Source organism: Tauraco erythrolophus, chromosome 13 (assembly GCF_009769465.1).
Source record: "Tauraco erythrolophus isolate bTauEry1 chromosome 13, bTauEry1.pri, whole genome shotgun sequence".
Classification (NCBI taxonomy): domain Eukaryota; kingdom Metazoa; phylum Chordata; class Aves; order Musophagiformes; family Musophagidae; genus Tauraco; species Tauraco erythrolophus.
Window position 1 is genome coordinate 12,180,807 of NC_141477.1, and position 22,403 is coordinate 12,203,209.

The following is a 22,403-nucleotide window of genomic DNA, read 5'->3' on the forward strand; positions in this document are numbered from 1 at the left end:
TCACTCCATTAGGACTGATGGTGACTCCCACTCGCAGAAACACCTTCAGACACGTGCACTGGAAACCATGACAGCAGTTGCCTGCCAGAACTGGGCCAACACTGAGGCAGACAGACACTAGGCTATGGGTCCCAGGGTAGGGAGCTGGGACTCCTGCCTGGCATGGTGCTTTGGAGAATCCAGCTGTAGTTGTGACTACAAACGTACCACCGATAGTCAATGCCCTCCCAGGTCCTGTCTGCTTCAGGAGGGTTTTTAGTGTAAACAGATCAGAGACAAGCAGCAACAGAAGTTGTGCGTTTGATGAGAGGAAGCACAGGGCAGAGCAAAGTAGCTGTGCACGAGAGAAAGAGCCACAGGGCACAGAAACAGGCAAATGTTCTGCTGCTGCTACCAGCTGTCTGGCAATGGGACATGGAGCCTCTGCAAACACAGTCAGCCTCACATCAGAAAACACGTGTCCAGGGAATCAAACGACACTCAAGATGAGAAAAGAGATGCTGTAACTGTCCCCAAACCAGCAATACTCAACTGGCCAAGTTGCATGACCCAGAACAGTGCTACGCAGAGTGAAGGCCTGAGGCTGGATGGGCTGTGGTGAGCATCTGTCGTGGTTCAACCCCGGCCAGAAACTGAGCCCCACGCAGCCGCTTGCTCACTCCCCCTCCGTGGGATGAGGAAGAGAATTGGAAGGGTAAAAGTGAGAAAACTCATGGGTTGAGACAAAGACAGTTTAATAGGGAAAGCAAAAGCCACACGTGCATGCAAAGCAAAACAAGGAATTCATTCATCACTTCCCATGGGCAGGCAGGTGTTCAGCCATCTCCAGGAAAGCAGGGCTCCATCACACCTAACAGTGACGTGGGAAGACAAACACCATCATTCCCAATGGCGCCCCTTCCTTCTTCTCCCAGCTTTTATAGCTGAGCAAGATGTTGTATGGCATGGAACATCCCTTTGGCCAGCTGGGGTCAGCTGTCCCAGCTGTGTCCCTTCCCAACTTCTTGTGTACCCCCAGTCTACTCACTGGTGGGGTGCGGTGAGAAGCAGAAAAGGCCATGACTGTGTAAGCACTGCTCAGCAATAATGAAAACATCTCTGTGTTATCAAGACTGTTTTCAGCACGAATCCAAAACACAGCCCCATACCAGCTACTATGAAGAAAATTAACTCTACCCCAGCCAAAACCAGCACAGCATCACCACTTTGACTCAGCCCCATATCCCAAAGCACATCAGCCTTCAATACTGGGAAATCCGAAACAGAAACTTTTCCTAAGTCTTCTCCCTCCCACACCAGTTGAAACCAGTCAGAATGAGACAGTCCCACAGTGGCTTGGTCAAACACCTACCAAAGATTCAGGTCAGTTATTTCCTTTGAGCAGCCTGATCTATGGGAAGGTGTCCCTGCTTGTGGCAGAGGAGTTGGAACTAGATGATCTTTAAGGTCCCTTCCAACCTCAACCATTCTATGATTCATATACCTCCCTAGTCCCAGGTCCTGGGCTCTTCAGGTGACTCCAAAGTAGCAGCCAGTCTGAGCTGGGGTCCTCTAAGTTACCCCCAGTACTGATACACTTCACCTGTAGGGCTGGAGTTGGGCCCCAGCTGCTAGAGGGAACCAGCTGCAGCATCTGAGCATGAAACTGCAGGATCTACCAGAGCAAGCTTTACTTTGTTCCAGCTGACAGGAGAGGAGAGGATAATAGTTAGCAGGATCCATCCTGTTTTTCCCAGTCCAGCCAGCCCCACCGTTAGTGAGGAGAGCTCCTCCTGCCTGGGAGCCACTGCACATGCCACCCTCTTGATTTATAATTAGTGGAATAAGAATACTCAGTCAGCTGGGAAATCTGCCTCGGTAAATGACATCCTCAAGTGCTTTCTAATCCAAGGCAGGCAGCCTCTCACTTCACTGCTAATGGGCTGCAGTGGGGAGGCACCAACAATTCTGCTGTGGACCCACATGCATCCAGGAACACTTCCTTAGCTAATTCTCTCCAGGATCCATGCCAGCAGCTCCAGCCAGTCACCTGGGAGAACCTGCTAGGTCTTGCCAAGAGTTTGTGTCAGTAATTAAACTGCCTCAGTCTCACAGTACTTGCTCCCTCTGCAAGGCGTCATGAGCATATACTGTTTAAGGAACAGTCCAGGCAGAAAAGACTTGTGGATCAAGGAATATGAGTTACAGAAAGCCCAGAGACAGGTTCAAGGACAGCTGCAGCACTATTTCCTTGGACAGGACTTTAGAAGTGAAAGAGAGGTTAGGAGTCAAGACAGAAGCTGCACAGCACCTGGCAAATCACACACTGGAATATTAACTAAAATAACTCCCTGCCTCATCTCTTTTAAATTCAGATGCACAGGGGAATCCATCAAGGTAATTTATGGTGTGTAGCTGCTGATACACCAATCAAAGGAAGCCCAGAGTAACAAGTGTGTTAAAAGAGACCTCATTGATCGTTATCTCCACAAACACAGGCTTAATTCCTTCAATCCCAGTTAATCAGGCTACTTTGTTACATTTCTTATACAAAAGGGTAAGCGATCAGTGGGAAGCATTAGGCATTAGATATGCAACCCCCAGATAGCTTCCCTTGCCTGGAGGGAGGCTGCGGAGGTGGTGTTTAGCAGGGCACATGTTCTGCAGCAAATCTGAAAGGTCCCCAGCCAGAGGTTTTCAATAGGACATTTTTTTTTTTTCATAAGTGGAAATTTCTCTACACACAAACCCCCAAGATTTTGATGAAAACCTGACAATTTGCAGATGCAGAGATGATAATTAGGAAGGCAGAAAGAAAAGAGCTTTGCTAAATTCCAGGAGCCCATAATCAGCTTTCACAGAGGGAGCAGGCTCACACGTTTTGCCAGGAGCAGCAAGAATGGACCTTGCTCTGTGGATTGCAGATCTGGAGTCATCCAAGGTGCCAAGATCTGCGGCAGGAAAAGTACCACTACAGCAGCTTCTCTTTCCACCTTCTGTTTAACAAGCAGAGGTCTCTGTCTGATACATTTTCATTCTTTACTTGAAAAGAAAGCCATTCTGACCAGATTGGTAGGGACCAATCGTGTGGACTGACGTACTATTGCATTACTGTAAGCTGTAACATCATGGCAAAGTGAACAGAGTTGAGAGAGCAGGAGGTAAAGCACAGATCAGGACTAGATCTGGTCTTATTAAGTATAATAATTACCGTTCTGGAAGAGGGAATAAGCAGCACATTAATTAAGTTTGAAGAGGATCTGAAACAGAGGAGCTGCCAATAACAAAACTGAAAAAAACATATAAAGAGGAGGGGAAAAAAAAATCAGGTGAGAAGAAAGCAGAACCCATCAGCACAGAAAAAGACACTAAAGAGAGAGTGGGGCGGTGAGAGGAGGAGGTTCAACCCTGCCTGACCTCAATAGTGCCAGAAGTCCCTTGCTTATCTATATCTTTTTCTACAAAGCAAAAGCAGCCTTCAAGTGGAAAGGGTTTTGGCATACCGTCTTAGGAAAACAAATCTTCCCAAGTTTTTTACTTCAACACTATTAGGAGGGCATGATGGAAGCGGCATCCCCAGATAAGACAGGAAAATTTTGCCCACTTTTAGCCAAGGTCATTTTGGGAACCTGCAAAGATTCATCCAAATTCAAGTCTCTTGCTGCAGGGCATGGCAATAAAGCACAGCGTTGCAGCCTTGCACACAGATCAGCACCAAGATACTTGCAAAACTTCACCCCTTCCTAAGGATGAAACTGTGAGGCTTTGTTTTTTTTTTTTGGGGGGGGGGTGTTCTTTGAGAAGTTCAAAAACTACAAAATCTTTTAGTGAAGCAGTCTTCAGATGCCAAGGAAGCCAAGGAGTGGCACGCTGCAGAAAAACTTTTGCTGAGCAGCAGAAAAACTGGATGAAGCTGCAACCTCTCCGGGACAGAGACACACTCAGAGAGCCCAAGTGACTACCCTCAGAGAGGCACAGACACACATCCCTCTGTGGAGTTGCAAATCAAAAGGGCAAACTCCCTTTCCCTGCCCTGACAGTGGCAGTTTCCAGCTTTACTATGGCTGTCTTGCAGTTGCTACACATTATAAACTTCTTTAATGCAGATTGCTTTGTTGAAGATTACATCTACATCCAAAGGTGACGTTTCAGCTAGCCTGCCCTGGAACTGCTAACAGAATGGCATCACTACTAATTAATCAATCTCTGTCCTGGGCGTTTCTGAAATTCCCCGAACTCAAAGCACAGCCATTAGTCACATATTCCAGCAGGAATCGCTACCTTCCATTTCTCTCATTTCTTGCTCACATACATGCTCTGTAGCTGTGTTACTGAGCCAACCCAAGCATCTATCCACAAGGAAAATGATCACATGATATTGCTTAAAGTCTGTATTTGTCTTGCTCATCATCATCCCTGACAGAGTGTTGGCCAACATCAGTATTAACCGAAGCAGAAATGCAAAGGACAAAGAAATAAATATTTCCCATGCTGCTGCAGAGAGCTGGACTCCACTCAGCCTCCAAGCAACCTTTCTGAATGCCCTTCAAAAAGCAAGGGCATAAGCACATGCTGAACATGCACAGTACGAATTTCAGATTAAAAGGGACAAGTGGGAGTTCAGTGGCTGACAGCTCTACTTGTCAAGTCAGGGATGGTGGGCCTGGCTGGGGAGGTAGGAACAACTGAGACAAGGCCACATTGGTCAAATGCTGGGCTGAAGACATAGGACCCTGGGCCATCAACAGTGGCCAAAGCACATGGGGAGTAGACAAAAGTTCATAAACACTGCTATGGCCACAAGTGTCTGCTGCCAAAAGTCTGTGAAGCCTCTCCAGAAGCAATACCCACAAATTCGTAGAGTCAGGCACCCCAGTCAGAAGCACAAAATTCAGAGCAGCCCTCATGCCCTTACATACAGATAGAAGAGCAGGAAATTACGATACTGTTTAATTATATAACCCTATTACTTCACTTCAGGACTTCCAGCTCTTTCAGCCAGCCAGATGCATCTATCCCAGACTGAATTAGCACAACGAAGTAGCAGCAGTTCCTGTTCACAGGGAACTGCAATTTGTTGCAGATAATGAGGGACAAATAGCAGATAGCCATAAAGCTGCAGAAAGACAGAGGATGCTCATCTTACAAAGGCACATTGTAGGAGCAGGTGCTGGCTCTGTCTCTTGCAGAGTACCAACAGAACCACTCAAATCCAAGTTTCCACAGGAAGCCACCTAATTTGGTTCTCAGTAGTATAAGGGATCTCCTGGGTCTACCTTACAGATATGCCAGGCACTCACTGGTGTTACTCAGCAGCAGCTGCACTGCAGCGAGCCCTCTGGGGTTAAGTATTCCAAAATCATGACCCTAGATATCTTCAGCTTGACAGGCAAAAGCATTCACTGCTTTTCTGCTTGAAGCTCTGCATGTCAATTCTCACAAATTTAACGAGAGGATAAAAATAACCTGTCTTCCAGTAGTGGTGGTGTGAAATTAAATTCATTACCATGTATGAGGCAGCCTGATACAATAGTGATGAGTACTACCGTGCAGCAGAGCAGCAGATCTTACAATAGGCAAAAGAAAAAAAACTAAAAGCCACATTGAATGCAAGCACTAGGTATCCTGTGCATTCAATGAGACAGAGGTGCTTTAGAGAAGATTCGTGAGGGTCAGGTAATTGATGCATATGCATAGCATGGGGTGGGGTAAAGTAAAAGAGGCAGATTCAATTTTCATCTCCCAGCTCCTGAACATCAGGCTTCACTGCCCGAACGTTTCAGTAACATCAGCATACATAGTACAGAGAAGCTCAGTAAAGAGCAGAAGGTTAAATACGAAGTTAGGGGAAGAAGAAAACAAGTAACCAACCAACCAAAAACAAAACAAAAAAACAAGATAAAAAGTTTGGGCCAAAAAGACTAATGAAATCAAGGTAGAGAATACCAGGCTTGCAAAAACGCTTGGCTGCTTACAAGGAAGCATGACTTCCCGAAAAGGCTGATCTAAGAGCCAGTACTTCTTGTACTCTAAAAACTATAGCTATAAAAGACATGTAGAGCGTAGAGGTCAGGGAAAAGGGAAAGTGGGCCAGCATCTCTTGGTGGGAAAGCACACGTGTGAAAGCAGGGCTGTCAGAATAACTCCAGGCATCCTAAAAGCCATGCAAAGCACACTCAGCAAGCACTGCAAACTCCTCCTACGACTGCAGCAGCCGTGAGGTCTCACCACAGACTCTGGGGAGTAATTTTCGGCTGTCTGATGCCTTTGTCTGGCTTGCATTTTGCTGCTGTGGTTTGAGCCTCACAGATCAGCAGCCAGCTGTCCTTGGCCTCCAGCCCACAGCAAACACATCTGGAACAGCTGCAGATGGCAAACTGCTGTTGGCCAAGAAAGGATTCATCATGTGGATTTACTTTACTGCCTTCCATGTGATGTTTTTAATTGGACGTGTGAGACAGCCACACTTGTGGTCACCTGGCAGTGTGGTTGGGTTCTGCTCTGGACATGGCATTTCTGTGCCTGGGAGCCTGTGAACCACTGCAACAGGCTAGGCTGGTCTGCTTGCAGCTCTTGGTTTCTTCAGTGAACGTAGTCTTTCCCACCTGCGTCACCGGCAGGCAGTCAGACTGCTTTCCATCCCAGTCGCTTGTCAGGTGGTTTAGTTTGATGCAAGCTGAAGCTCTTTGACTTCATGTTCCAGCTTCAGAGAATCTTGCCTGTGACTTCACTTTCTTTTCCAGTATTTTGTCTCCTATATAAAGTTCATCCCATGGAATCTGATATCAGCCTTGTCCTTACTCACATGTATAAAACGGCAGCACAACCTGCATTTGTCTCCAGCAAAAGCTCTTTGCCTCAGCCTCACCTGCTATCCATTAGCATGCGGGAACTCAAGCTTGGACTCAGGGTGCTGGTTAACACATCTAGAAATAGGATTATCTGAGGTCTCTTTCCTGCCTCACACGTGGGGAGGTACAACTGACCTATTTTTCCCCCCCTCACACTGAGTTTCCACACCAAAGCTTAGATGTTTTTTTTTGGCTAAGTTTTCATTTTGTCTTGACTCCATCTCCAAAGCACGTCCATGGAGCATGGCACTGAAGCAGGTGGTCAGCTCTCCTGTTGCTTTTGGGGCACACAGCCAAGGCCAGCAGGTTAGGGTGCTCCAAATCCCTTTGAAGGAGGCAGAGGGGAATTAGGAGGAAGAGACACGGTGCCAAGGTGTGATGGACCCGAGGAGCCACTGCCAAGAGCCAGACCTCACTGCACATCAGCTGCACCAAGCTTCAGCACTGCCCTACTAGTAAGAACCAGAGTTACAAGGATGTGAGGCTGGCAGCTTTTTCATTTTAAGATAGTTTCTGCTGGATTTTCTACTTTTTTTTTTTTTTTTTTTGAAAAACAACTTTGACTTTAAAAATGTAAAATTAATCTTTTTAAAAACTGTATTTTTCTTCAAGGTCTTACATTTCCACTTTAAGCTCTCTTCCAGCCAGAACAGCAGTAATAAAGATGAATTTTTCAGAGGAAATGGAACAATCTCTTTCAGTTCTTTTCTCCTTTTTATCCTTCTATCTTCACCTGAGCGACAAAGAAGTCGGAATATTTGAACAAGTAGCTACTGCCTTAGTCCCTTTCTTCACTCCCATTTTATCAACTAGAAAAGTGATGAGGGGTTTCCATTACTTTGAGGAAGGTGGAAAAGCCTGATAATTCTTTCCGCTAGAAAATAAAAAAATCAAACCAGAACAAAAAAGCAGGTGAAAATGGATGAGAAAATTGAAAGGAAGAGAAGGCTATTTCTTACCAAGAAACCACCCATTGGAACCAGCTTCAACTTTTGCACTAAGACATTCCTCTAGGGGGGAAAAAAAAAAAAAAAAGAAAAAAAAGAGGATTTAGTATTTGCTGCTAAACGTACTTTTTTTTTTTTTTAACCTGGGCTGATAACATCAACTAGTTTGCAAAACAAAGCACTGTGATGAGACAGTAAAGAGAAACAGCAAAGCTGCCTTCACCCCTCACAGACAAACCTTCCAGGCTCCAGAGCCAGGCTCTGACTGCTGCACTGCAAGGAACAGACCCAGACCTGGTCCTGGCCATGGGGACAGCACCAAGCAACACCACCACAGTCTGCAAGAGGTGTTTTACAGTGGGATTAAACACCTGTGGAAGTGACTCAGATATCGGGAGGTTATAGCCTGCACGAGAGCAGCTGCACATTTTCCTAAAACGCCGAGGGAAGAAAAGCCACATCTGGGGTGGTACTGGGCTGTGCAGATCAGGACCTCTTTCCAAAAGGAACTGTTGTCCTTTGGCAATGGCTAGCACCAGAATACCCTGTTTCAGGACACCAAGAAAATCGCATCCGTAAAAATGAGGTTACTGAGGGATTCCCTGAGCTATTGACACACCGAGATACTTGGCAAGAAGCTCGGTCTGGAAACTGCAGAGATACAGATGCTGTGCAAGCTCCCTCTGGGGCTTTTAAGAAGTGTCTGACTCAAATGGAAATCAATGTGAGGCTGGAGTCAACTACTCTGGAGACAAAAAGCTCCATCCAGCGCCAAGCCCAGGCTAGACTCTTTTTGCTGCCCTGGGCCAAGAGGCAGCGTCCCAGGGCACTGCCTATCTTGTGGTGAGGGGGCAGCACACACCGAGGGGAGCCCAGGTGTTTGCATCACATTTCCAAGAGCTTCCCTTCACCGCAGCACCGAGTTCCACCCCCCTACGCCCCTCCCCCCGCTTACCTCCCTTCTGTGCTTACTCTTTATTTTCTCAGGCTCTACCCACAGCCCTTGCTGGTCACACTCCTATCCCTATGCCTGAGGCAGGACTGTGCCTTGGTCCCAGGACAGCCTGTGGCCAGCAAGCTATGGTGCTAGCTGCAAGGGTGCAGCACATCCTCCTAGGCATGGCTACAGACTGACCAGGGTCTGGGAAGTTGGTTTTGCCAAAACCAGCTGCTTCCCTCCCAGTTCTCAGAGAAGACTGGAAGGGAGAATTACTTGTAGTGCAAGGAAAGCTCCCTAAATCGCAGCTGTATCAAGAGCCATGGCAGTAACAGATATGCTCGACAGGCCAGTCAGGCCACAGTCCTGCTGGGGAATGGCACTGCTATGAGGCCGATTCCTAACACGGGACAGAAACGCATTTGCTCCAGCCAAGATCCTGGTGCTTCCTCTGCATACATACCAGCAGAAGGTCCACCACAGATAGCACAGACCCCCTCAGCAGGCACGGAGATCAGGGCAAGAGGTATTGCTGGCAGCAACACCACCTGCCCGCAGACTTGCCCGAGGAAGGAGCCTGGAGGGAGACTGGATGAATCCAGCGGACGAGCTCACTAAACGGGCCGGGTAAACCACAACAGACGTTGCCCATCTCCGCGGCTCTGATCAGTCCCTACCGCCCTTGCGGAAAAAAGTGTCTCCGCACCCGCCCGGGGCTGGCAGCGGGGCAGAGCCCGCCCGGCGCCGCTCCGCCGTCCCGCCCCGGCGCGTCGGGCGCTCCGGAGCCGGTTCCGCGGCTTCTGCTGCCCTCTGGCAGCCACGGGAGGGAAGCGCTGCTGCTGCGGCAGGGCAGGGCCCGGAGAGGGGCTCTCGGGACACCTGCCCAAGGACTGCCTGGGGTCCGCACAGGCAGGTGTAAACATCTCCCCGTCAAACCAGAACAGAGCCTCAAAGTAGCATCGGGCAGGGAAACCTCTGTTCTCCCCACCCATCCTGCAAGTGCCAGAGCTTACAGAGAAGCACACCTCAGCCAAGCTACAAAACACTCATCCAGTTTTCAGACCGAAGCACCTGTTAGACAGAAACCTCTGCACCTCCACTGATGATAGCAGATTGCCAGATGAGCATTGCAGAGCAGAAGCAGCAGTGATCTGGGTGTACAAACATACAGCTTGTTTTATTTATGCATATTTATTCCTGCAGAGAAATGATCAAGCAGCAGGTGAGGAACTCCCTGGGAATTTCTGGCAACACCAGCACCTGGTTCCCAAGGAAGGATACCGGTTTAAGAACCACTCTCTGGACTCCAGCAAAATTCAAGCTCTCTAGTTAGATGGATACAGTCTTGTCTTCTGCTTCCCCCACCTTTTACACAGCGCTTCTGGCAGCCCTTAACACATGGTTCCCAGAGTGTCTTTGCTAGGCTTGCTTGCTCACATGCTAACAAAAGCTGTAAAGCAATAATAGTGTCATCGGCAGACATGTGCCACAGCCATTCAGGTCAACTAGTGCATTTCTGGTAAGTGGACGTGTCTACGGGAGACCTCTGCTTTCCCAGATGAATTTCCATGTTAAACTGAAGCTTATTCAAGCATTTGCATCCCAGTGATGCATGAAAGTGTCCCTCTGCAGGTAAAAGGACTGTAAGATGGCATTTTTATGTATCTAGACTTTTTTTTTTTTTTTTTTTTACAAATTGAGCTATGGATAGTTCCTTCTTCAAGTTACTGCTTTTCAGTAGAGTTAGGGTTTGATCTACAAGCTCCACTGCCCCAGACAGGGCAGGCCCCAGCCTGTAAACCTACCCAGCAAGGTAAGGAGCAAAGCCGGGGGCTAAAACCCTGCCCAGCAACTGCAGATCAGCAGAAGTTCCCCGTCTACACAACTGTCCCAGTTGGACATCTGAGAAATCATTAGCGTTGTTTTTGAGGGATGGGGAAATTCAGTTTCCCCACTCCTGTGTTAACACCCAACAGACAGCTGGCAACACCTCTAATCCTGGCTTTGCTGGAAGAAAGAGCTTCAGCACAAACAAGCTTCATCCCTGCAGTTCTCAACCATGCCCAGACAGCAACTTAGCACTAAATGTTTGCCAGCTTGTGCTACTGTAGACATACCATGGGCTCACTGCAACAGGCTCATGCCTCTCCTTCAAACTCTCCTGCCAAGCAGGCAGCAGGGCCCATTGGAAGACAGGTCAGCTCACTGCCCTCGGGTTCGTGCCCCCCACCAGCCCACTGTGGTCCTAACCCTGTGTCTGCACCCACCATAAGCCACAGAGGCACAGGCCTTCTCCGAAAGCCTGCACCTGCCATGCACTGCTATGAGCTCTGGAGAGGCCCCATAAAACCATTGGGTTTGCTTTTCTTTCCCATTAGAACTCCTTGGCTACTCACAGCTTGTGGGCAAGCAGGTTGAAAAACCTTGATTAGATCTCCAAGAGGAAGCTCAGCTTTTAAGAACCGTTCAGACAAAGTGTGACATAACAGGGTGTCTCTTTCTTCAACAGATCTGCTTCCCTGCATTTGTTTGAAGTCTGACCTGATTATTCTTGCAATTGTATTTTTAATGCTTATCAGGTATCCTTAGAGAAATGGATAGTCACTTATTTTAGATCATGCATATGCAATCAGACAAACAAAATATAGCTCACCTGCCCTGTTCTTCCCCTCTACAGCAAAAAAGCACATCCTTAACAATTGCTCCAGAGAAAGTAATAGCTATTCAGATGGGACAGAGCACCAGTTTCTGATCTGCCTTAGGCACAGGCACCAGAAGTGCCATCTGTCTCCACTGCAGGGACGAATGCTACCCTCATGCTGGAATAAACCAACGAAAGTTGTTTCTCTGTCACCCATGTGGATACCCTACTCCTATTAGGAATTCATGCAGAGAGTGCCTTCCTCCAGTATTGTTCTCATGTATTTGTACAAGTTTACCTAGATTTTTTAATCGGGAAGTTCAGCTCCATGGATACTTTTATTCCTCTTTTATACAGTCTATTAACTATTACCTGGACAAGAAAGAGGCAGGGAGGATCACTCCTGGTATTTGCAGAACCTTGCCACAAATGTGCCACCAAAAGGAGAGCAGCACTAATTCAGCAGATGATGCAGCATCAGTTCAGCACTTTGTGGCCAGTGAGGTTCCACTTACATGTGCTGGGTCACAGCCCCACAGGGGACATAACCTGAGCACTGGCGGGGTGATGAAGAGAGACGGGGAGACCTGCTGAGGGGGCAATCACTACAAAAGCTCGGCCCACAGTGCGAACCTGGGATGTCAGCTCTAGCCTGTGAGCACACCCCAGGCCCCTCTGGTCTCTTAGGCCTGGCACATGTTAGGGCACACAGTAAGATCCACAGGCATCCCTGATGTCAGGAAATGCCACTTTGCCCAGGTGCCTGCTCGGCTCAGCCCTCAGCCTCACTGTTGAGCAGCTGCCCTGTCCCAGATGAGCGCTTCTTCTCAATTCCTGCCTCAGCACTCCCTTCCCTGCTATTTAACCTCCCAGCCAGGGAGGGCTGGGATCGAGGTCAGCAAGCCTGGGATGCAAGGAGCTCCACACACCACTTTCAGCAGGAGGAGCCACAGAAACTCCGCTCCGAGCCTGAGCTAGAGGCAGAAAGTTTGAGGTGCAAAGAGTGCTGCCATAAGCAGGAATCATGGACACAGGCAGCCTCTGCACCTCATAAATCAACATGAGGGGGCGGACAACTAGCCACCATTTCATCAGTTAATTACAACTGTTATTCATATTTTCATTAACCTGAAATGAAACTGCCAGCGTTCCCCCTTTTTCCACCCCATGCCCCAAATCTCATTTCTCAGATAGCTGTTCTCTATCAGCCAGGACACATGCTGTCCTTTGCAATGCACATCTGGCCAGCCTCCCATTTACAATAATTTCCAGGCCCTGCTATCCTGCTTCTCCACATCTGCATATGCACACCTTCCTGGGCCTCAGCAGGCACACGTACTGCCGTTACTACAAAGGTGACTAGTTTAACCCCCATAGGTGCTCCCAACCTTTCTCTAAAAATATTCTGTTCATAAAACTGCCACCCTAACCCTGCTGAGGATGGGGAAAGCCTGCAAAGTCTATACTCTTGACTGTCAGACTTGCTAACATATCGAATATGTTGCTATAATAGCATGCCTCAGTTTCCTCTATTTTTAGAAGGATCTGGTGCTATAAGCCTGCTCCTGTAAAGCATTTTGAGCTCTCCATGCACACCTTAAACACAGCTGTTCATGCCAGATGTCCCATGGGAATGAGACAGGCAGGAGGGACAGGGAAGCTTTGGCCCTCCACAGGGCAGGAGATAACTGCAAGCGCTGCTCTGTACTGTGCCAGGGATGGAAAGTGGAGTAGAAATCTTGCAATAGTCAGGACTTCCCCACGGCTCGCCTGGCCCAGGGACAGGGGAGCAGTTTGTGAACCCCCTGCCCACAGTGCAGCCACTCTGCACGCTCCAGCTCTGCTCCTGCTCCCCGTCAGCTTCTGCTCGTGGCTCTCTCCATGAGGAGAAGGGGTGTTGATTAATGTTAATGGAAGACTTCAGATGCTATGCCTTCCCCCAGGGTACAGAGAAATAATGAGCAGCGTGGCATTTGAGGTCCCCTTTGTCTGTGCTGTTACAGCAGTGTGCCTCAGCCCTGCCCGAGGGGACAGCTCACCTCTGGGGTGAGAAGGGGATTCAGCATCCCCATGCCTTACTTAACTGCTCACCCTTCCCTGCTCCAGTACTCAGCCCAAGGCCTGGAAAACCCCTTCTTCTAGGCTGAGGCATCACATCCCTCATGTCTTTCTGCTCTTGGGAAAGCAGCCTCCAAGCAGAGCCCAAACACTCCCTAGGGAAGCATTGCTGTCCCCAACCCCGCTAAGCACAGGGCATCACATCAGTGGAGCAGCACTTACCAGAGGGTAGGGGACAGAGAGGACATGAGAGTAACCACAGAGCTTAGAGCTTCCTGCTCAGCTTGCTCTCATTCAGTCTTGGCCTACCAAGGTCACTCCCAGTCTGAACTAGGTGGCTTGAGAGAAAGTGGTGACCACCCTGGTCAAAGCTAAGCCCTACAAGGGGCAGGACAGCACTTCTTCAGCCTGCAGAGCTGTCCCAGACTTCTTAGATGGGGATGTTGCACCTCCTCCTCCATTTACTTAGTCTCTTCACCTATCCCTAACATCCAAGAGCAAACTCAGCTCTTAGCTTGTTCCACTAGCTGCAGGGCTGAAAGGTGGTCAGAAATCCAGCCAGGGAAGGGAAGAGAGCTTGGTTATAAGCCGAGAAGCCAAGACCAGAGGCTCTATGCTCTTCAGTTGCTTTTGCCTCCCTCTCCTCTCCCCCATCCTCCAGGAGCTTTGGATGTGCTAATCAGCCTGTAAAGGTGTTAATGGGGAACGTATCACCTCTGTCACAATTGCAGTGCAACATGGCACCAAGCACAGAAATGAGATATAAAGAGTGTACTTACTCTCCCAGTGTGAAAACTGCTGGGTTAAATGTAACAGAGGCTTGCTGGCTCCAGGAAGCATAGCTGATCTCTTCATTTGATGGCAGAGTGCTTACTTTGCCAAACAGCCCTCGGTCCCCATGGAGCAGGCAATTTCTCCCGTATTAAATGTATATATACACATTTCCAGGTACGACAGAGGTGCATAAATTGCCTTCATTATATATATTTCCATGGAAAGTGTCACAACAGAATGTCTCACCAGCCAAGCCCTGCTGTTCTTTTTTTGGTTCAGTGAGTTTTTGATTGGGTCCAAGTAACACTGGTTTCTGCAGATGCAGAACTGAATGAAGGAGATGTGTTGCAAAGAGGGGCCGAGAAACCTTGGACACCTCCCTGGCAACCACAAGCTGAGACACAGCAAACAGGGCACAAGATTGCTACCGACAAGGACGTGTTTCCGTGGCAGCCTTGAGAGTTAGCATCTGCCTCCCAGTTAGTACTTTAGCCACGAATTTCCTCAGCCCCTTTGTGCTTGCCTGACCCATTAGGCCCAGAGTCTTGGAGTGAGGATGAACTGCATTTGTAGTGTCCCCTCACACTGACAGCACAGACTACTTGGCATTCACCCTAGGTCTTCCACAGGATCATTTGTAATCCCTTGGACTTGAGTCCAACACAGGACACACTTATCAGTTACCAGTGAGGACAGCTTAAATGCCACATAAACACTCTCGTGAGTTAGAGACCTACTCTCCCAGCTAAGCAACTCCCACACTTTGTACCCATGTTTGGAGACCTCACCATCATTAAAAACAAAGCACTCTAAGTTCAGCAGAAAGCTGATTTAGTTCAGCCATGGGCAGGGGAAAGAGAATGAGAAACAAGACTTGCTTGCCTCAGTTCTATCAGAAATGAAAGTGACCTTCAGAGTCGGAAAATAGGAAAGAAAAGAAGTCACAAACCCAACGTACTTAATGGTAAGGGTAATCAAGTATTGTTTTTCTTGCAACTGCATTCCTCCTCTGTCTGGTTGCATAGGAGCTTCTGTTTACAAGAGGTCTGCAAATCAAAATATAACCCTTCTAACAAGCTGGCCTTGCCAAACACCTTCTCTGCTTTCATCCAGCTAAAGTTACGGGGCTCATCAACTGAGGACCATTAACCAGCTAAAACTTCAGGACGCCCTAGATAGAACAGCTTACCAAATTACCCCTTCTGGCCTCAAACTCCAAAAGCTCAAACCTTCCAGAACCCTTATCAAAAGCTGAGGTACTATCAGCCATTTCTTATACCAGACTAGCTAACTGCCAACAACATAGGAACACATCACTCACCTTAAAAAAGTCAGCATTAACAAATCCTAACTGAATGCAAACTGTGTGATGCCTCTTATCTGTGCTGCTTATCTGTGTCGGGTTTGAGAGCCGCCCAGTAAAGACATGCCAGCCAGGCTTCTTTTTTTAAAAAGCGTGCCAAGGGATCTTGTTGTAAGTGAAGACCTTTGAGAAAAGTGAGGAGATACATTGCATTAAGTGCATGGTATAAAACTGGGTTAAACAAGACTGCTTGTCCCTATGAAGCTGGCTTTGCCAGTCACCTGGGGGAAGCATCTTTTAGAGAAGAAACAAACAATTCTCAGAATTACCCAATGCATTTAAGATCATGGCCCTTTATCAACCCAGTTTCCCTCTTCAGGTGGGAGCACCAGCTGAGTGAATGGCACCCTTGACCTGCTCTGTGCATTATCGTAGCTGGGTGAGGACACACCACTATGAAAGGCGTAAGGCTGCCACCCTCCTAACTCCCCTGCCACAGCCTACACCTCCATGGCAGCTACAGCTTTAGCATCACCTTCCTTTGCAACATGTTAAGCTAATCCGGGTCATTCTCCATAGAAACACTGAAGAGTAGCTGCTAATGCATCCCAGCCCATTTTCAAGGAACGACCACATACAGGGTTTACTAGCTTCCTTATAGCCATGCTAATATTTGTTTTATTACCTAGCACTGTGACACAAAGCAGTGCATGCTGCAGCTGGAGCACCGTGCCCAAATTTGCAGTAGCATCTAAGAGACTGTAGACTCACTGCCAGGAGAACTGAAGAGCAACAGAGGCTTATTAGCCTTGTTTCTTCAGGCTGAAAGAAGGACTTTGAAGACACAGGCAACAAAGGGGGAAGTTTCAACTCACCTGAAGCATTTTGCTAAAAATAGCTACTCTACCGCCATCACAAGCTTGTATTAGACTGCGGTAGTATTTTAAAAGAAAGGTTATACATACAGCTTTCTTCTCTTACCTCACCAAACTTCTGATCAGCAGCTGTAGCACATACATAGATGCTTTATAGCATGCACAGCACCCTGGCAACCATTCTGCCTTCAGGGCTTGTCGAGTATTAGGTCCAGCTCAATAGGCAAAACCTAACATACTTACTATGAGGTGGGAATTGCTCAGGTCTCCTCAACACTTTGCTGAGGGATCACAAAACTCAGCAACTCTCTGCAGAAGGAAGAAGGCTAAAATAAAAGGCAGAAGCAAGAAACAGTACCTCATCAGAGCAGGGACTGAAAAAACCCCATGCTCTGCAGTGCCTTAGATCCCTGCCTCTGAGGACATCTGGTTGCACTGACACTGAGTCCCTCACCAACATCCAGAGCACTCAGCCCCACAGCTCTGCTGCAAGGATGAAACTAGTCTGACCTGTGAGACTTCCCATAGAAACACCATACCTACCAATCAATAAACATGCCGATTGTGATCTGCGGGTGATTAATTGCAGATGATTGTACTGCAGTCTGTGGGGTGGATACAGGAGATCCCTATAGTATTTCAGGTGGCCATGGTTTGCTGCTGGAGGCTGGCACCTCCCTGTGCTGGAAAGGAGGTGGATGCTGGCAGCAGTGCCAAGGCTGCAGCTCTCAAGCTCAGATTTTATTCCTACTCAGGCTGGGAGTGCCCTGGGTGAACACAGCACTTTGCTAAGATAATCAGTGCTTACAATAATTCCTCTGCAAACACCTCACCTGGAGAACAAAGCCTTCCTCTCTAATGCCCTGGTTTTGCAACAAGGTGTTTTTGCAGGAGGGCTTTAAATTCATGTAGTCTGCTACAGATCACCAGTGAGAGACGATGTTTGGTCTAATGCTCAACTTCATCTCCTAGGGCAAAGGCCAGGAAGAAATACTGCAGGAGAACAGAGAGGGAGGGAGAGGAATTCCCTGAGCAGAAATTATTTTGAGCAGAGAAAGCTGCAGAGCAGTGTGGAGTGAGGCAGAAGAAACGCAGGAGAGGGAGGTGGCTGTGCTGGGGGAGACAAAAGAACAGAGGTGAGCAGAAACTCGAAAGGCTCCTCTGGAGAGAATGAGGAGGGGAAGGTAAGATGCTGCTCACTGGGGCTCTGTAGTGGAGCTGGCTGGGCTCAGCAGTGCTTCCCACTGCAAAGGGATTCCCTCTGCCACCCGCTATTGGTCCTGGCACAGCGACGAGCTGCTGGAGTGGATTTCTCTTCCCTGCCTATGTGGTAGAGGTATAGGAAAACAGCAGCCCCATTCCCCTCCGCTGCCCTCCGGAGAAGTGGGATTCCTTCTGCTAACATCACTGGATGCTCTGCATCAGGACTGAGCACTCACACAAAACCACACAACCTGTCTGCAGGGAAACTCACTGGGGTTTGTGCTCAGCCTGCCTACAAGACACAGGGGGAAAGGTTGCTGTTCCAGCAGAGCACCAGAGAAGGGATTCAAAAGCTCAGTACCTGGTGAGATCCAACACATCTCCAACTGCTGCTGGCACCAGCACACCCCCCAACTCCGCAGCCATGCTAGGGTCCTGTCTGTCCTCGCAGAAGCAGACACCCAGATACCAGCCAGCCTTGCAAAGCTGTTGGGCTCCTGCATGAGCAGAAGGTGCAAGCAAGGCAGCCCAGGAGACGCGAGACCTGGGCTTCATGCTTCCTGCTGACCAGTCCTTCTGTCTTTTCCCACTTGTGAAAAAGGGACACAAGTGTCTCCCCACCTATTCAGGATCATGCCCAACCATCTCTGAGTGCAAAATATTACAGCCTAAACCCTGCCTTAAGCTCAAGTTGATAGAACAAGGGGCAATGGATTTAAACTGAAAGAGGGTAGATTTAGGTTAGATATAAGAAAGAAATTCTTTACATTGAGGGTGGTGAGGTCCTGGAACAGGTTGTCCAGAGAAGTTGTGGATGCCCCATCCCTGGAGGTGTTCAAGGCCAGGTTGGATGAGGCTTTGGGCAACCTGCTATAGTGGAGGATTTCCCTGCCCATGGCAGGGGGGTTGGAACTAGCTGATCTTTGAGGTCCCTTTCAACCCTAACCATTCTATGATTCTATGATTCTAAGTTATATCTTAGTGACAAAACACTGATCTCTGGCATAGACCATCTAGGTGACCTTGGAATACTCAGCTTTTCTTGTCCCCTTGCCAAGGGGAAAGAGCTTCTCCACTTTTTATCTGGAGGACCGCTTAGGAATAGGCACAGGCTCCTGTTCTGTCCAATCCCATGGAAGGCTCTGACCAGCTGGGAGGTATTTCAAGAGAAATTGCAGTGTAGGGGACTCAACTGGTGCCCTCTTTCCAGGAGTACATCTTCTATCTATCTTTGTCCTTGGATATGAGCTACAGAAGGATCCTCAGAGAGTTGCTCCCACTTAATGCTGGGGAAGCAGCAAGAACAGGGCTGCTCCATGAGGGGTAGCAAACCAGGAGCTGAAGGTGATCATGGCACAGGCAGTGCCCTTACTAACCAGGGTGCAGGCCCACTGTTCTTGAACATGGTAGGACAGTCTCCCACACAATGCAAGAAATCAGATCCAATGAGTCCAGCCAGAGACAAGCCTGCAAAATATGTAGGGGAGCCCTCTAAGAGACAGAGACAGCTGAAGCATGGCCCAAAACAAGAGATAGTACTGTGGGCCTGAGCTTAAAGGGAGTCATGGCCCAGTGGGTGGGTGGGTGTCAGTGGACATCCCAGGTGGGGTGGTTGGGGCAATTGGGGCCTGGTGGTGCACTCAGGGCCCTGATACAGCTCCAATATCATAAGGCAAAACTCTCCAGGGGTTGATGTCCTGATGGTTGGGTGCTTTTAAGTGTCACAGGTGACTTTTCTTCTCATCACATCTTGTTTTATGCTGTTGTTTGTGATTTGGGAAGGACCGGCGCACAAAGCACTGGTATAAAGTCAAAGTCTCACAGAACCGTTGAAGGGTTGGATGCTGCTCAGAGGTTGGAGGGAAACCTCAGCAAATCCGTGCAGGAGACATGAAGTACAACCTGGACTGATCAGCAGTCCTGGCCAGGGAGAAACCAGAACCAGATTGAAACATCCCCTTGACATACCCAAATGAAAAGCAGCAGAATATTTAGCCTGGTATTAGCCAAAACTGTATGAAACTGTATGGTGTGTCACGCCGCCCTAAATCATGTGCACGAGGGTAACACATGCCTGCCTGCTGCACGTGCGTGGACAAACCCGTGTGGGTTGGGAGGTTGCCTCCAGGGTGGGAACAGGGACTGCTGCAGTTGCCATTTGCATGGAGAATCCTAGTGTCTTCTCCAGCATCTCATAGATCCTGTGTGGAAGCAGTGAAGGTTTTGGCCATGCAGACAGACCTGCTTTTTTAACTCCTCTACCTCTTCACTCCTCTTTGTTGCTTAAGGAACACTCTGCTTGATTTCTAACAGTGAACAAGAATTATCTAGTGCTTGAAAAGCCCAGGATTTTGAAACATTTTTTAAAAAATGTAATTCAGTCACCCTCTCCATCCTGTAATGGGGCTAGTGAAGAAGTGCAGAGAGATGATGACAGTAATGGGATGGTCACGGCACAAACAGAGCCTGAGTCTCCCGCTTGCACCCCAGATCCCCATCCACTGCCCGGCTTTGCCTCCCCAGGGAGAGTTGTTGGGAAGAAAGTGAGGCAATATCAAGAAAAGTGGTTAAACCTTCTCTCCCCCCTCTTCCCGACAGCTGGGGTGCAGATTATGCTGTTTTTCTCCCACCACAATAACATCATTATTCAACTTGGCAGCACAAGGTGGAGTGAGTGAGTGAGTGAGGGAGTGTGCGTGCAGTTGGCATTTTTTTAATCTATCAAACATTCCCGTTCTGTCGATTGCAAACTTCTGCCTGACCGTCCCCACCGCAGCATCCTGCGTTGCCATGTCAACAGTGGTTGTCATCCCCTGAGTCGTGAGGGAATGCTCTGCGTTCCTGAGGGCCTCGGGCTGGCGAGGGAGGGATGGGCATGTGCCCGGCTGATGCTGACCCCTAATCAAGGCATTTTTTTTGTAATTTTTCCCCAGAGCTTGCAGTGCTGGCAAATGATTTACCCCTCATCTCCCTTTAAGATGTCATCATCAGCACTTGACTTAATCAGGACATCTTGGCGTGAAAAACAGCCTTCTCCTGACCCCTGCACTTCCACTGGGAATTAGCTATAATAAAGCAAAGAGCTCCTCTTCTCCCTGCAACGCCTCGCTGCCTTCCTGCCCTGGCTGCAGGGGAGCGTGCGGGGCTGGAGGGAGCTCCGGACCAGGCCGGGCTACGGGGCCTCTGCCTGCGTGTCTTGGTGTCTCCTCTCCTGCTCTGTGGGAGTGGAGGCACAGCAGGGCCAGGCTGCCCAGCCCGCTGCCACTGTGGTTTCTTTTAGAGCATGTTTAAAGCACTGGCTTCCCAGGAAGATATCCTGCAGGGCTGGTCAGGAAACAAAGAAGAGAAAATTTGATGAGCTTTGCTTCTTTCCACTGGGGTGAAGATGCTTGCCGAATAGTTGTGGAGGTAAATGTAAGTGCCACCACCAGGAGACAACAGCCTCCTCCAGGATGTGGGTTGACTCCAAGGACAGGGAAGCAGTGGATCCCCTGCCTGGTCCCAAACTCACACCAGGCTGAACTCTCCTCTGTCCCTGAAAGCGAGGGAAGTGTCAGCACAGCAATGTGGGGAAGGGGTACAGGGTTTGTGCTGGAAGAGAAAGCAACAGCATGCCAACCAGCACTTACCTGAGACTGGGAAAACAAGAATCCACTTGGATCAGGAGTGTCCCTTGCTTTGCCTGCTGTTTACAAGGTGTGGATGGCTTGCAGTGCGAGGGGAGGTTGGATTAGATCATCTCCAGAGCTCCCTTGCAGAGTTTCTGTGATTAAATCTCTGGGCATCACCAGCTTGGTTCAGTTTTCTCTGCAGAACTGGGCAACTGTTGCTGGAAGAATTGTTATGTTGGTGGTCTGGAAAACAACTTCACAGCCAGAAGCTGGGACAGTGGGCTGGGAATCAGGCTGGGGAGCTGCTGCTTCTCCCGGGAGGTTGCTAAGGCATCCTAGGTGCAGGTTCCCTGGGGACACAGACGTTCAGCTCTGTCTTTGCTCCTGGGCTTTTCTCTGGAGGCTGTCCCTTATGATTATGTCTACAAAGTGCTTTGTCCTTTCCAGCTGTGGAATAAAAGTGGCTTCCGCTCTGGGTTACAGACACTGGAGGAAGAGGATAACAGAAATATGGATGACCTCACTTCAGCGTGGGTAGTGTTGTGCTGTGTGTCCTTCTTTGAAGAGGACCCAAGAAGATGTGAAGGTCTGGATTTAGCTTGAGCTGTGGGTTATCTAGGCTTTGCAGTACACTTCCACTGGGGCCCCCAGGGAAGGCAGCAGTGGGATTTGCTTTTATTCAGTTACAGAAACAAAACAAAATGCATCACTGATATCTGTGAGCCTGATATGGTTAGCTGCTGGCTTTGGAAAATCATGACCAGCCAAATGCTCGACCACACCATGCCTGTTTTTCAGCCTAGCCTCAGATCACCTCCTATGGCCTTTTGGTTTGCAAATGAGAGCCAGAAACTCCAAAGAAAGCAAAGAGAAAGATGAAGTTTCCAGGAACTGGGAGTTCAGGGTCAAACGGCAGCTTGTGGGAGCATGGCAGAGGCCAGCGAGACCCCAGTGTTGACACTCACCACTGACCCAGCCAGGGTTTGCTGGATCCCGAGACAGCATAGCCCAGAGGTCTTACTCACCTGGGCTGCTCTTCCTCCCTGCAAGCCCGTGCCTGCACATCCCACAAGAAGGCTGAGCGCCGTGGCCATTCCTATTTCCCATTCATAAAGGAAACTGCCTTTCCCTCCTGGAGGAGGTTTGTACTGAGTAGCATTGCAGGAATGCTTTTCCAGTTGCTTTGCTCTCTTGCCTCCCTGCAGTTTCCTTGGAAAAGCTAAT

At 48.8% G+C, this 22,403-nt stretch overlaps 1 protein-coding gene across 1 annotated transcript in view; it reads right to left on the minus strand.

The window, feature by feature from the left end:
- LOC104379223 (gamma-aminobutyric acid type A receptor subunit alpha3) overlaps window positions 1-22,403 on the minus strand; it is a 117,961-nt gene that overhangs the window by 84,213 nt on the left and 11,345 nt on the right. Inside the window, exon 3 of the mRNA XM_086619836.1 lies at window positions 21,005-21,010. The gene's annotated coding sequence lies outside the window, so the exon portion shown is untranslated. The remainder of the gene's footprint in view (window positions 1-21,004; window positions 21,011-22,403) is intronic.